The following is a 15009-nucleotide window of genomic DNA, read 5'->3' as shown; positions in this document are numbered from 1 at the left end:
CACACTTCCTCACATGTAAACAGAAACATGAGGAGACCCCACTGCAAGCCCACTGCAGTGAAAAACCTCGAGGTAAGTGATCCATACTTTGTGGAAAGATAAACTCCTGGGAGTCTTAATATAGCATAAGTGTTTAAGTGCTATTGATGTGGTTTTATGTGAGTTCTCATTGATTTTAGTGAGTGCCTTTCTGAGAGTCATCAGTGATACTAGAAGGTTGATGCCCATTTTCTCCTCAGTGCACCGTGCCTCTTCCACATGACTCTTGGGCTATGAGAGTCTCACAATGCTCATTGTAGCTTTTTCACAGGTCAAAAGTGTCCCTCTGTCACCAGGGGAACCAAACCAATGTGAGAATTACGTTGAATGTCAACACAAACATATTTGCGATCGAGCCAAAACGCTGTACTTTTTGGCCATGCAGATTTTGAAGGGGACTTACATGCAAGCTTAATTCTCTTACTGAAATCCATGAGATTAAAACGAGAGGAAGGGGAAAGGAACTGGACTGCCTTTATTAAAGACACGCAAACCTCGTTGCAGGTCAGAGGTCAGAAATCTAAGGCAGGTGGGCAAAACGACAAGAACCAAAAATCTGCAGCCTGCAGTGACTCAAGAATTGGCCTTAATATATCCGCAAACCCGTGTATTGGGTGCGAAGCCTGGAACATGGGAACAGAGAATGCCATAAAGGTGTGGCTCGACGTTTCTCTGCAGAAACGATGTTGACACTTAATCAGCCACGTTCTCTCGCAGAGATCCCTGTGGTGATTTTTGGCTGTTGCGGGGAAGATGTGCAAGTTTACATTCATTCATTCATTCATTCATTCATTCATTCATTCATTCATTCATTCATTCATTCATTCATTCATTTATTTATTTATTTATTTTTCAAATTTATATCCCGCCCAACCCCCGAAGGCCTCTGGGCGGCGGACAACACAAAATTCAAATACAATAAGCATAAAAACAATATATAAATATATACATTAATCACTAAATAACATATTTAAAATGCAGCAAATTAATACATGATACAGCAATGCCTGCAAAGTCCCTCTTAGACCCTCCCGAGGGGGAAAGAAAAAAGAGTGGGTCCTACAGATGGAACGGACCCTACCTATAAGATGAAAAGGAGGAAGAGGGAGGGGGGGCACTTTCAGCGGCTGGACACCCCAAAAGCCCGGCGGAACAACTCCGTCTTACAGGCCCTGCGGAACTCACCAAGGTCCCGCAGGGCCCGGACCGCTGGAGGAAGAGTGTTCCACCAGGCAGGGGCCAGGGCCGTTCAGGTTCAGGATTTCTGACTGATTGTGAAGTTGGGATTCTCTGCTTCCATGCAAAGTTGAAATGGTTTCGGCAAGGATGGACTTGTTTCTCTTGCTCCTTACAAGGAGACCTTTCTCTTTTTAAACAAGAGCCCCTTTCCCTCCCTTCATTTCAGCTGCCATCCCTTTCCTCTCCCGGCCTCCCTGAATTCTTACAACCAGGGTTTCACAAACTTGCTTTGTCTGTGGGTTAAGATGCACAGTGGCCTCCATGAAAGAGCTCTGGGAGCTGTTTGTTTTCAAACGCTGTCACCGAGCCAGGAGTGGGTGTATGCACACAGTAGTACCAAATATTGGTTTTGGCAGCGCTCTGAAAACATGCACAAGGGCTATTGTTTGCTTGCTGGTAACAAAGAACTGCTTAGAAGAGGTGGCTGTTTAGAACTGGTGGGAGGCCTCTCATCTGGCCAGATCTGACATGAAGGCCTATAGAGAAGAAGACTTTTGTCCAGAGCCAATGCCCAAACTGGTCTTTGCCCTCCCCCCCCCATCATCCCACAACAGTGGCAAGCCCCTCCCTAAGATTGGGTAAATCAGGACTATCTACCTCTTGCTGAAGGCCGGAAGCAGCATCAGGAGGCAGTCAACAATGGGGAGTTTGGCCAGCACAGCAAGGAGGAAGCAGCCACGAGCTTCCTCGATGACATAGAGAGGAATGTGGCTGACTACCTCACTGAGGCCAATGAGGGTATTTGGCTTTGAGGGTAGGCCCCATCAAACCCAAAGACCACCAGAGAGATTGGTATACCTCAAGAGTGTGTGTCAGTCCCTCCAACAACCCCCATTCCCAACATGGACCCAAGCAAGCACCCAGGGATGTGTGAGGCCACAACCAAGCCTCTAGGCAGGATGGGCTCTGGGAGGAATTAGTGGGGTAAGGAAAAGAAGAGAAGAAGAAGAGTTTGGATTTATAACTTGTCCTTCTCTTCTGTAAAGAGACTCAGGGCGGCTTACAAGCTCCTTTCCCTTCCTCTCCTCACAACAGACATTTTGTGAGGTAAGCGGGGCTCAGAGAGCTGTAACTAGCCTAAGGTCACCCCAGCAGGCTTCATGTGCAGGAACAAGGAAACTAATCCACTTCGCCGAAGAAGAGTCTGCTGCTCAAGTGGAAAAGTGGGGAATCAAACTCAGTTCTCCAGATTAGAGTCCACTTGCTCTTAACCACTACACCACAGATGTTTCCCTAAATAACAGAAGGAAGAGAACTATGATGGAGCCAGCTTGGAGGTCATAGAGGTTAGAACTGAGGAATGTGACCAGAAGGAAGACTGGAAGAACGAAACAACCAAATGGAGAAGGGGAACTCTGTTGACCAAATTATCAAATCTGTAGTAAATTAGAGATGGTGTTGTTTGAGTGCTCTTCCTAGCTTTTCAATAGATTTCTTTTAACATTTGCAAAATGTTAAGAATGCAAGTAGGCAAACCTTTGGTCGACAACTTACCTGTGACTTATCTGCTTCCACTCCGCATGTGAGATCGCTTTGTGCAACCTGTCTTGAGACTACTGCATTCTCATATTTTCAGGGACTTTCCTATGCTTGCCAGTTGACTAGCACATGTGTGTTCATTGTTTTCATGTTTTATGTAATCTGTATGTTATGCACTTTATTCACATTTATAGGTTATTTGACATCATCAAATACAGCACATTTTTGCCTAGTTTTGTTCTGTGCTGGCTTTTGTAGCCTGCAGTCTGGACAGCAGGTTCTTTCTTTATATTTTGTATACTAATTAGGGCCAGTGCGGTGTAGTGGTTAAGAGCAGAATACTCTAATTTGGTGACTCAGGTTTGTTTCCTCCACATGAAGCCTGCGGGTGACCTTGGGCTGGTCCCAGTTCTCTCAGAACTCTCTCAGCCCCACCTACCTCACAAGATGTCTGTTGTGGGGAGGGGAAGGGAAAGGAGTTTGTAAACTGCTTTGAGACTCCTTAAAGGTAGAGGAAAGTGGGGTATAAAACCAACTCTTTTTCTAATTTCTGAATAATAATACAATTAATAATAATTTTATTTATTTTTATTTATTTATTATTTTGATTTTTATACCGCCCTATCCCCGAGGAGCTCCGGGTGGTGTACAACAATTAATACAAATAAATTAGGGGCAAACCATACAAATAAAACAACAGCCCATAAAACTCCGACATAAAAACATACTGAATTTCATTAAAACAGCGGTAATTTCATAATAAAGGCACCCGGAGAATCCTTTCCTTTAAAACCCTCCCCTGGGGAGCAATCGGACTCCTCCATAGGAGGATAATCTTGATGGTATCGAACAGGGGCGCCATACTCAGCGGCTGGTTGCTCCAAAGGCCTGGCGGAACAACTCGGTCTTACAGGCCCTGCGGAACTCACCGAGAACCCCGCAGGGCCCAGACAGCTGGAGGGAGAGTGTTCCACCTGGCCCGCGTGGAGACCAGGGCCTTTAATAATAAAATTATTATTTTATGCTGATGGGAAGATAATTATTCTGATATGCTGTGGTTGTTTCTGCTTATATGGAATGAGTGAAAGGTGGCTATTTCTGTTCCACGCTTTTGAGAGTGGAATATGCGATTGTGTTTTGGTACGCAATGTGGTCATGCCACCAGAAGGTGGTGCTATATAGTTTCTTTTGACTCCACTGTGTTGCCTATTTCTCTCAAGTTCAGGGTAGGCATCAAGCATTCACCAGCACAGAAGAAAAGTATTGCTTTCTGTAAACAGAATACTGAAAATAGCATGAACATATCATGCTGAATTGAAAGAGACATGTTTTTATGGTCAACGTTCAGAAAAGAAATATCTCTAACGTAATTAAGCAATAATATATTTGGGTATTCAGTCAATATGATTAGCATGGAACTCTTAAATAGTATATTAGCTTCAGGCAAGACTAGGGTTGGAGATTCGGATGAAACAAATACCATATTCGGCCCAAATCTGGGTGAATTCGGGCATATTCGGACAAAAATTGTCCGAATATGTCCTGCCCAAATATGATTGACTCCAAACACAAGGTATTCGGACTTTTTGGGGTATTTTTCGTGTTTTTTGCATTTTGGTCTGCAGGGGGTGCATTTTTAAAGCTAGTGGTGCCAAAATATCAGGATATCACCTGGAGACTGTTCTGATGATACCACACAAGTTTGGTGAAGTTTGGTTCGGGGGGGCAAAGTTATGGACCCCCAAAGGGGGTACCCCATCCCCTGTTGTTTCCAATGGGAGCTAACAGGAGTTGGGGGCTACCCAGTGGTGGGATTCAGCAAGTTCACACCACTTTGGCAGAACTGGTTGTTAAAATAGTGCTTGTAAACAACCAGTTGTTAAATTATTTGAATCCCACCACCGGAACCGGTTGTTAAATTATTTGAATTCCACCACTTGGGCTACCCCTTCGAGGGTCTATAATTTTGCCCCCCCCCCAAACATCTATGATCCTATGTATGCTCGTCTGGTACTGAACTCAATGAACCTGATGCTGAGTAAAGCATACATAGATTAGACAGCAAGTGTCATAGTAATTGTAGGCAGAACTAGACAACTGAGCCCTATATGTAATTATTTGACTAGTTTCTCACTCCATGGCAGTGAATACTATGTCCTGAAAGACTAGCACAGCCTTCACTACATCTCTCCAGTGAGAACTGAGGGCATCTGATTGTTAGCTTTCTCTTAGAAATTCAGGGAATTCAGAAAACTGAACGCTGAAACCAGCTTTTCACCTCGTTCATGTTTGCTTGCTCCTCAGCTGTGTGCGCTGTCAAATATTTATGTTTGTCTTGTTTGATCCAGAAGTTGGAGCAGGCAAGTGAGAACCACACGGATGCATTTGTAGAGAGACCAGGCAGCCCATCATGTTGCAAGAAGAAGAAGAATTTGGATTTATACACCACCCTTCTCTCCTGTAAGGATACTCAAGGCGACTTACAAGCTCCTTCTGTTCCTTTTCCAACAGCCACTTTGTGAGGTAAGTGGGGCTGAGAGAGCTCTGAATGAACTGTGACTAGCCCAAGATCACCCAGCAGGTTTCATGTGTATGAGCAGGGGAACAAACCCAGTTCACCAGATAAGAGTCTGCCATTCATGTGGAGTGGAAAACTGAACCCAGTTCACCAGATTAGAGTCCACTGTTCATACGGAGTGGGAAATTGTTGGTATTTGCAAGTATCTGTCACAATCAGTCATGAAAGTGTAAATCTATTTGTATTTCTTGTTTTATCTCTATGTTATCTTACCCTTTCAGCTCGTAAACTTTTATACTTTGCAACCCACCAGTATCTGGGTCTTTATTGGTATCTGCGAAACTCTGCTCATAATTGTATTCACCAACAGAAATCAAACTCAGTTTTCCAGATCAGAGTCTGCCGCTTATGTGGACTGGGGAATCAATCCCAGTTCTCCAGATTAGAATCCACCTGCTCTTAACCACTACACCATGTCAAGTGTTTTGCATGCTTTCAGGCTGCACCACTGCTGCAAATAAGCGCAAATGAAACTGCCCTGTATTTTAATGCCTAATAAAGGTCTTTGAACTTGAACTTGAACTGCCCTGTATTGCAGAGGCATATGGGGGGAATGGTGCCCACAGGCAACACCTGCCCCCCTGCTCGGCCCCTGCCCAATGGAGGTGGGGGGGCGGCAGCTTCTTCCAGCCTCCCCACCTCTATCAGAGGCCGGCCTCCAATAGGGGGGTGCTGGCAGCCTGCTGTGAGCCCATCGAAGTGCCCCTCAACTCGAGGGTACCTGGTTGGCCTGTGGCAGGCTGCTGCCCCCTCACTTCTGTTGGAGACCAGCCTCTGATAGAGGTGGGGAGGCCAGCAGAAGCTGGTGACGGGCCAGCAGCCTGCCATGAGCCCACTGAAGTGCCCCAACTCGAGGGGTGCTGGGCCAGCCTATGGCAGGCTGCCACCACCCGCCCCCACACCTTTATCAGAGGCCAGCCTCCAATAGAGGTGGGGAGACTGGGGCAGGCTTCAGTGTTTGGGGGGTGATTTTGTGCCCCCTCATGTGATTTGCTGGGTGGCGCCCAGGGATAGGGGATAACCCAGGATAACCCCTGTCCCTCTGGTAGGTACGCCCCTGCTGTATTGAGTCAGATTGTTTGTCTTATGGGTTTAGTACTGTCTACTCTGACTGGCAGAGACTCTCCAGAGACGTGGCCAGAGGTCTGTCACCAGGTCCTTTTACCAGGAGCTGTTGTGGTTTGAATCTGGGACCTTTAACTTGCGCCACCATCCCCAACGTGTAACAGATGATGGTGTGTATTTGTGCAAAATTTCCAAGATGCTTTTACAAAATAACATCCTGCGGTGCTTGTTTAGTACACAAATATTGATGCTTCTTTGAAAATATCAATTTGAGAAACATTTCATCTGTCTGCAGGAATTTCTTTTTGTAAAAGTCTCCCCGACCAATTTTTCTAGATTTATATTTCAAATGTGTCAATTTCAGGCTTATAGGTGGGGAGCAGGGATTGAGGCTGGAAGAGGGCCTTTGGGGGATCCCCCCCGCGCTAGAAACTTTCATTTCTAGGGTTGGTGAATCAAAAATACTACTCTGTTTCATGGACTGGCATGCTCAGGTTGCTTTTTATTAACTTGTCTTATTTAATGTCTTAATGGGTATGATTTTTTAAAAAGACATTGTTTTCACCGTCTGGTTGTTGTTTTTTTATTGTTGTGAGCCCCCTTCAGAAGCTTTGGAAAGGCAGCATACAAATCTGATCCAAAGGTCTATGTTTCAGCAATAAGGCCATTCAGATCAATATACTGGGAGGATCTTCAAAAGAATTTTATTGGGTGTGTAAAAGGCTGGCACGTCTTCACAGACAACTCACATCTGAAGGCCACACCTAGTTAAAACCCTGTTTAGCATGATGAAGGACATGAATTATCAACATAAATATATTGCATAACTCAATATATTGCATTTAATGACAATGAATGCATTAAGAACCATGAACACCAATTTAACTACCCAGGAAAACCTACTTGAATAGACTAGAAAAGGAATACCATAACATCGCAGATTGCAGAAAAAAGTCTGAGTCCAATGCCACCTTTAAGACTAAGGGGCTTTCCCCACTACAGAAGGGAGCTAAGGTCAACTCGGTTCCCTTCAGTGGAGGGCGATTCCAGGTTGTCCCCACAGCAACTGAGTTGGCCCCCTGGAATCGAGCTAAGTGGGCAGGATCATCTTGGTGCCTGTTTCGCTCCTCGATCGTGTTTGGAGCTTGTGCTACGGCGGGAAATGGGAGCGTTCTTTTTTTTTTTTACAGTTTTTACAGTTTACAGTTACTTGCGCTTTCTGCCCGCCACGACTCTCCCATTCTGCGCATGCCACAAAAGTGACTCGTGATTGGTTGAACGGATGAGGTGTCGTTTTGATGCTTCCCCACTTCGAAGCGGTATCGACCTTGTTCCGGCAGAAAAGTGTAGTTCATAACTGCGACAAGGATGTCGCAGTTCTGAGGGGGGCGGGAACTGAGACAAAACAATGTTGAGCTCGGTGGCAGTGGGGATTCACTGAGGCGAACCTAGGTAGAAACCAGTTCAACTCTGTCAGTGGGGAAAGCCCCTAACAAAGTTATATTCTTGGGATAAGCTTGTGTGTGCATGCATGGGCTTGAAGGTGCCACTGGACTCAAACATTTTTCTGCTGCTTCAGACCAACATGGCGACCCACCAGAATCTATTTCAGATTACAAATAATCATTGTATCTGCAATTATTTACAATTACTAAAATTGAACAGGAATGCTCAAACGTCAGAGTTCGAACACACATTATTAGACTAATTAAGGAATCCTCTAATAGTTGAACTGATAGCGCACTAGAGTGACTTTTTCCTTGCTGTCATTTTGGTGAACATCAAACAAAATGTGCCCACCAGGGTCAGTTTCTGCTGGGAGTTAAGTTTTCTGCTTTTATTGCCTGAATCCCTGACTATAAGATAAGTCTATAAGATAAATTCCCTCTTTGAATCAATAGTATCACGTTAGTTTTATTGTGCGGAATACAAGTTTCACATTGTTATTAGTGTATTGCATGTATCTGGATTAGACATATACATAACAGTTTTTAAGGGACATCTCTTGAGAGCCAGCATGGTGTAGTGCAGGGGTCTTCAAACTATGCCCCTCCAGATGTTCATGGACTACAATTCCCATCAGCCCCTGCCAGCATGACCAAGTGGTAGGACTCATGGGAATTGTAGTCTACACCCTGGTGTAGTGGTTAAGAGCAGGTGGATTCTAATCTGGAGAACCGGGTTTGATTCCCCACTCCTCCATCTGAGTGAAAGAGGCTTATCTGGTGAACCAGATGTGTTTCCCCACTCTTATATTCCTGCTGGGTGACCTTTGGGCTAGTCACAGTTCTTCAGAACTCTCTCAGCCCCACCCGCCTCGCAGGGTGTGTGTTGTGAGGGGGGAAGGGAAAGGAGATTGTCAGCCACCTTGAGTCTCCTTACAGGAGAGAAAGGTGGGGTATAAATCCAAACTCTTCTTCATTTAATGGTTTTAAGAAGTGCCACCAAGTCACAGCCGACTTATTATGGTGACTCCATACGGTTTTCAAGGCAAGAGACTTTCAGAGCTGGCTTGCTGTTGCCTGTCTCTGCATAGTGACCCTAGACTTCCTTGGAGGTCTCCCATCCAAATATTAACCACAGCCAACCCTGCTTACCTTCTGAGATCTGAAAAAGTCAATCTAGTTTGGACTAGTCAGGTCAGCTTAACACTTACTCTTCTCTTTGCAGAGAAAATTCTAGTCTCCAGGTGGGCTGATTCCTCAGCCACATTTCCATCCATTCCTTCAGTGCTTGTGCTTACGGTGGCTGAAGCCCTGAGCAGCTAGTTTTCCAAATTATATGTGTGCTCCTGTATTTTGATGCAGCACAGAAAATGGAGGCCAAGGGCTGTAATTGCTTCTCGCACAATGATTGCAAACGTTCCACCAGAGGGATACATCCAAAACGTCGATGTTAAATGAAAAGTAGCTGCTTTTGTTATTGTCAACTTCCTCCTCTGAGCCTGAGCAGGTTGAGGGAACCAGCCGGAGGTGTTGCAGGATTCTGCAATGTCAAAGCCGTTCGGGGCAAAGAACGATCTTCCGCCCACCCACCCACGCTTTATCAGGCTCATAAAACATCAAGGTGCATCCCAGCTTTTTCCTTGGGGGAAAGAGACGGCAGTTATTTTATTGCTTGTATTTCTGATTAAGAGTTCTTCTGGACCATGGATGCGCAGACCGACGCAGCACCGTCACTTCTATGCTTCAGTGTTCTTCAGCTGTAAAATGGAATCAATGTCCTATCCGTGTGTACATATATGTGTATATTCTATGGCAATGAAGGCGATCCTATGGCCCGGGTGCCAGAGGTGGCACTCAGAGCCCTCTCTGTGGGCACATGGACACAGAGTTTGTCATGGGGGGGGGGGCGGAAAATCACACACACACTCCACACACACACCTAGGCTGGCCTGGGCCACTGTGTGCACTACGGTGAGCAGGGAGGACTCAGCTGGTGGGCCTGGTGCCTGTGCTCCTGGTGGCTGCTGCCCGAGGGGGGGGCGCAGAAAAGGCAGAGATGCTAGAGAGGCACAGAGTGGTACGCGCGGGACTTGCTGGAGGCTAGAGCAGGCTGGCCTCTGCTCGAGCGGGTAGGGTGCAGGAAGAGGGAGCCAACTGGTTTTTTTCTAAACTAAAACCTCAGCATTCAGGTTAAATTGCCGGGTTGGCACTTTGCGATAAATAAGTGGGGTTTGGGTTGCAATTTGGGCACTCAGTCTTAAAAAGGTTCGCCATCACTGTTCTATGGCTTTCACTTGCACCATTGAGCTAGTCTTCTTATGTGCACTTTTAGTATCTGCTTGGGGCCCATCTCAGTTTGACCGGCTTTGGCCCTACTGTTAGTCATGTTGCTAAACTCCGCCCACAGCCCCACCCTCTCGTTTTCATCCATGAAACATTCAATGGTGAATTCATGGTGGAAAGGGCATTGGAACCCTGTCCTGCCGGGTAAAAGTCCACCATTCTTATCTGTTCTGCTATATCCCAGGTGTCCCCCCTGGTTCATTTTAATGTACACATTTCTTTCTCCTCTGACTTCACAGGATATGCAGCTAAGCATCACGAAAGCATTCATTTACAGCTGGGCTGTGTACGCGTGTGGGTGTCTTACTCACAGAAATCTTCTCATTTATACAGATACCAATTAAAAGAGAGAGGCCGCTGCTATAAATAAGTTACAGTTTTGAGAAACAGTTGATAACCTGGCTGGCATTTATGCCTAGTTTTTATTGCGGATGTTAGTAGTTTGAAAGGTTATTTTATTTATTTATTTATTTATTTATTTATTTATTTATTTATTTATTTATTTATATTTTTATACCGCCCCATCCCCGAGGGGCTCTGGCCGGTGTACAACATAAAATACAATTAAAACACTAGTTAAAACAATTTAAAGCAGCGATAATAATAAGAGGCGTCCAGCAACCCCACTTTAAAAAATCCTCCCTAGGAGGGAGGGACGGCGAGTCCCATTTGTTGGAGCAGGGGGGGGGGGCGCCATCAGCGGCTGGTCCCTCCAAAGGCCCGGCGGAACAACTCGGTCTTACAGGCCCTGCAGAACTCACCAAGGTCCCGCAGGGCCCGGACAGTTGGAGGAAGAGTGTTCCACCAGGCCGGGGCCAGAGCCGTAAAGGCCCTGGCCCGCTTGGAGGCCAGCCGCATCATCGAGGGGCCAGGGACCACCAACAGATTGGCTTCTTCACCATCTTCCGCCGATCTTCACCATCTTCTGTGCCTACTTAATTTTTGTAAAAAATCTACATTTTAACTTTTAACAAATCAAGATGGTAAACAGGCCAGTATGATGCTTTATCTGGTACATCAGACTAGAACTGGGAGAGACCAACATTTAAAATTGTATTCTGCCACGAAGTTTACCGGATGACTTTTGGTGGGTAGCTAATCTCCTGTTGTAAGGATAAGATTGGGAGAATCTCTTTTGACATCAAACAGAACCCCTTGGACAAAGGATTCGCTCAAAATCGCACAACTGTGATCAAATTTGTGACATATGGTATTTTTCATATTCTTCTTGTATGATACTTTTCTGAGCATTCTGTGTTTAGCTGAAACTTCTTCAGTTTTTGTTGCTTGGGCTGACATTTTCTCCTGATGAGAACCTATATTCTGATTTTTTAAAAGTTACCCAGTGGTGTAGTGGTTAAGACCAGGTGCACTCTAATCTGGAGAACAGGGTTTGATTCCCCACTCTGCCACTTGAGCTGTGGAGGCTTATCTGGGGAACTAGATTAGCCTGTGCACTCCCAACACACACCAGCTGTGTGACCCTGGGTGAGTCACAGCTCTTTGGAGATCTCAGCTCCACCCACCTCACAGGGTGTTTGTTGTGGGTGGGGGGGAGGAGGGAAAGGAGATTGTAAGCCCCTTTGAGAAATGAGGGATATAAATCCAAACTCTTCCTCCCAGCCTTCCTCTTGGATATTTCATCAATTCTACTCAATGCATGAAGAACTGGTAGCCCTCTCTATAGAAGTTGTTTTTTACCCCTGAAAATTCTCCCCTTCCCTCAAATTCCTTAAGCACTCTCCCTCCTATGCATATTTGCTTATAAGTCCCATGTTGTTAGACTTCTTTTCAAGTAAGCAGATGCATAGTTAGGCCGTTGATTTCACGGAGGAGCTAAGCACAACCTTGAAGCCTTCCCAGTGAAGTCAGATGAATTTAAGTGCCTAGTTTTGGACGGATCATGCCCATGATCAATATTTCCATTTATACAGACGTGAATATAGTAATCACTGTCCCAACTCAGAGATGCAAGCTGTCCCCTTAACTTAAACGGAGGGAGCTAATATCCAGATCATGTTTTCATGGACTGTCTCTCTCCACTGCAGCTACTGGAAAAGGCTTTGAGAAACAAGATCTGTTTGCACACGCACAGTCCCCTTGCCCCAGCTAGCTGCTGGATCAGGATTTGTCTCTCTTTATATATTGACAATGCAATAGAGAATACACAGTAAAACTCACAATCAATATAGTGGAGTATTGCCGGCTTTCCCTAGAGGAGAGTGCTTCTTGGGGTGGCACAGGAAGGCTTAGTTTCCTTTGGATGAGAAGTCACTGGAGGCTTATGGTATCTTTTTGTAATATATATTTTTATTTACCATTACACAAGCAGAGTCTTCTGAAAGCAAACAGTCTCCTAAGCTGGTCAGCAAAGCCGCCGATACTGCACCAGATTCCAGTTACTAGCCCTCTGCTGCTTGGATCTGTCCCCTGTTCAAAACTGCTGCGGCCTCTGAACTCTCTATTTCTTCCTCCCATCCAGTTTGGACAGTTGCGGCATCGCCAAGTTAGAACCACGAAAGACCCCTTCCTAAACCCTTCAGTTTGCAAAGCAGTCGGCCTGTCCACGCTGAGGTAGACAGCCAAAGGGACAGCGTTTAGAATGGGGGTGTTACATTTAAGAACGATGACCGTCCAAAGAAGTTTCTTGTGTTTCTTCTTCTACCTTTCCAAAGCATCCCAAATTATGAATGGGGTAGAAAATGTTGACAGAGAGACATTTTTCTCTCTTTCTCACAATACTAGAACCAGGGGGCATTCATTGAAAATGCTGGGGGGGGGGGGGGGGAATTAGGACTAATCAAAGGAAACACTTCTTCACACAACGTGTGATTGGTGTTTGGAATATGCTGCCACAGGAGGTGGTGATGGCCACTAACCTGGATAGCTTTAAAAAGGGCTTGGACAGATTTATGGAGGAGAAGTCGATCTATGGCTACCAATCTTGATCCTCCTTGATCTCAGATTGCCAATGCCTTAGCAGACCAGGTGCTCAGGAGCAGCAGCAGCAGCAGAAGGCCATTGCTTTCACCTCCTGCATATGAGCTCCCAAAGGCACCTGGTGGGCCACTGCGAGTAGCGGAGTGCTGGACTAGATGGACTCTGGTCTGATCCAGCAGGCTAGTTCTTATGTTCTTATGTTCATCAGTGCTCGCAGTCCAAATGCTATTGGCAAATGAAACACCACTGAGTGAAGTTAGCTGCTGAATGTAAAACCTGGCAAGGACAGGTATGCTATGAGACACTGCAAATTATATACCCTGTCAGCTCATTCGTGGATCTGTCGTAATTAAGATTGTTCTGATTCAGGATTACCATATCTGAAACCTGGAAGAAGAAACCATGTGACAGCCAGTAGCCTTGTTAGTTCTTTTTAAAAAACAAATAAAAAACTAACAGATATTAATATTTCAACAGAGTTCTTGCTAAGTTGAAAACAGTGAATGCTAATTAACGAATGCTTCTTCCATGACATGAGTTAAAATCCTGTTTCTTTAGAAATCATCTTTTCCCCTTCCATTTTAGCACAAAAGATTCATTTAAAGGTCATGAACCCTCTTGGTCCAGTGTGGAGTAAAGTTAAAACCTGCAGGGATACTTAGCCAGACAGGCTTCTTATTTTGAAACGAGGAAGGCTCGAAGGCTGGCTGAGGTCGCCAACCCTTTCCACATCCTGCGCCCCCAAACCTTCGTCAGCCCCCTACCCTATATGGCTGGAGCTCTCCTATCACCCTCTCCCATCTCAGATGCGATGTTTAAGGTGATGGGGAAGACGCTCGCTCCACTGGCAAAGCAGCAAGAGGCCTAAGGCCTTGTAGGAGCAGTGGCTCTAAGTTTGCAGAGCATTCTGGGAAATCTTATTTCTAAAGCAACTCCAGCTGTGCAAATAGGGTTTCTGAGCCTGCTATGGCCCCATCAGTGTAGACTGGGCCCTTCATTCCATCCCCAAATCTGTCTCTGAGTGGCAGGTGTGACAGAGAGTGTTTAGTTCAGGGGTTTACAATGTGGGGGTCTGCCAAGGTGCCCCCTGACATCTTTTCTGATGTCCACATGTTTTTAAAAGGGGGGCAGGTAGGGCTTTTGCCCAGCAAGGCTTCTGGCTGATGATTGGAAATTTGATTGGCTGTACAGAGTTTTTTAAATGGGACTTTGGCAGCAGATGCCATCACAGCACAAGGCTCTGCACTGTGTTGCTGAAATTAAGCTGTGGCCACAGTTTTGCAGCAGGCTGCACTTCCTGCAGCAGTAGTTCTACTCAGGTTTTAAGCACTGAACATAAAAATGCTGGGGGGAAGAATTAGGACTAATAATAGGAAACACTTCTTCACACAACATGTGGTTGGTGTTTGGAATATGCTGCCCCAGGAGGTGGTGGTGGCCACTAACCTGGATAGCTTTAAAAAGGGCTTGGACAGATTTATGGAGGAACATAAGAACATAAGAACAAGCCAGCTGGATCAGACCAGAGTCCATCTAGTCCAGCTCTCTGCTACTCGCAGTGGCTCACCAGGTGCCTTTGGGAGCTCACATGCAGGAGGTGAAAGCAATGGCCTTCTGCAGCTGTTGCTCCCGAGCACCTGGTCTGTTAAGGCATTTGCAATCTCAGATCAAAGAGGATCAAGATTGGTAGCCATAAATCGACTTCTCCTCCATAAATCTGTCCAAGCCCCTCTTAAAGCTATCCAGGTTAGTGGCCATCACCACCTCCTGGGGCAGCATATTCCAAACACCAATCACACGTTGTGTGAAGAAGTGTTTCCTTTTATTAGTCCTAATTCTTCCCCCCAGCATTTTCAATGGATGCCCCCTGGTTCTAGTATT

The sequence above is a fragment of the Sphaerodactylus townsendi genome, linkage group LG09 (assembly GCF_021028975.2).
Source record: "Sphaerodactylus townsendi isolate TG3544 linkage group LG09, MPM_Stown_v2.3, whole genome shotgun sequence".
NCBI classification, from domain to species: domain Eukaryota; kingdom Metazoa; phylum Chordata; class Lepidosauria; order Squamata; family Sphaerodactylidae; genus Sphaerodactylus; species Sphaerodactylus townsendi.
Note: the sequence above shows the minus strand (reverse complement) of the source record.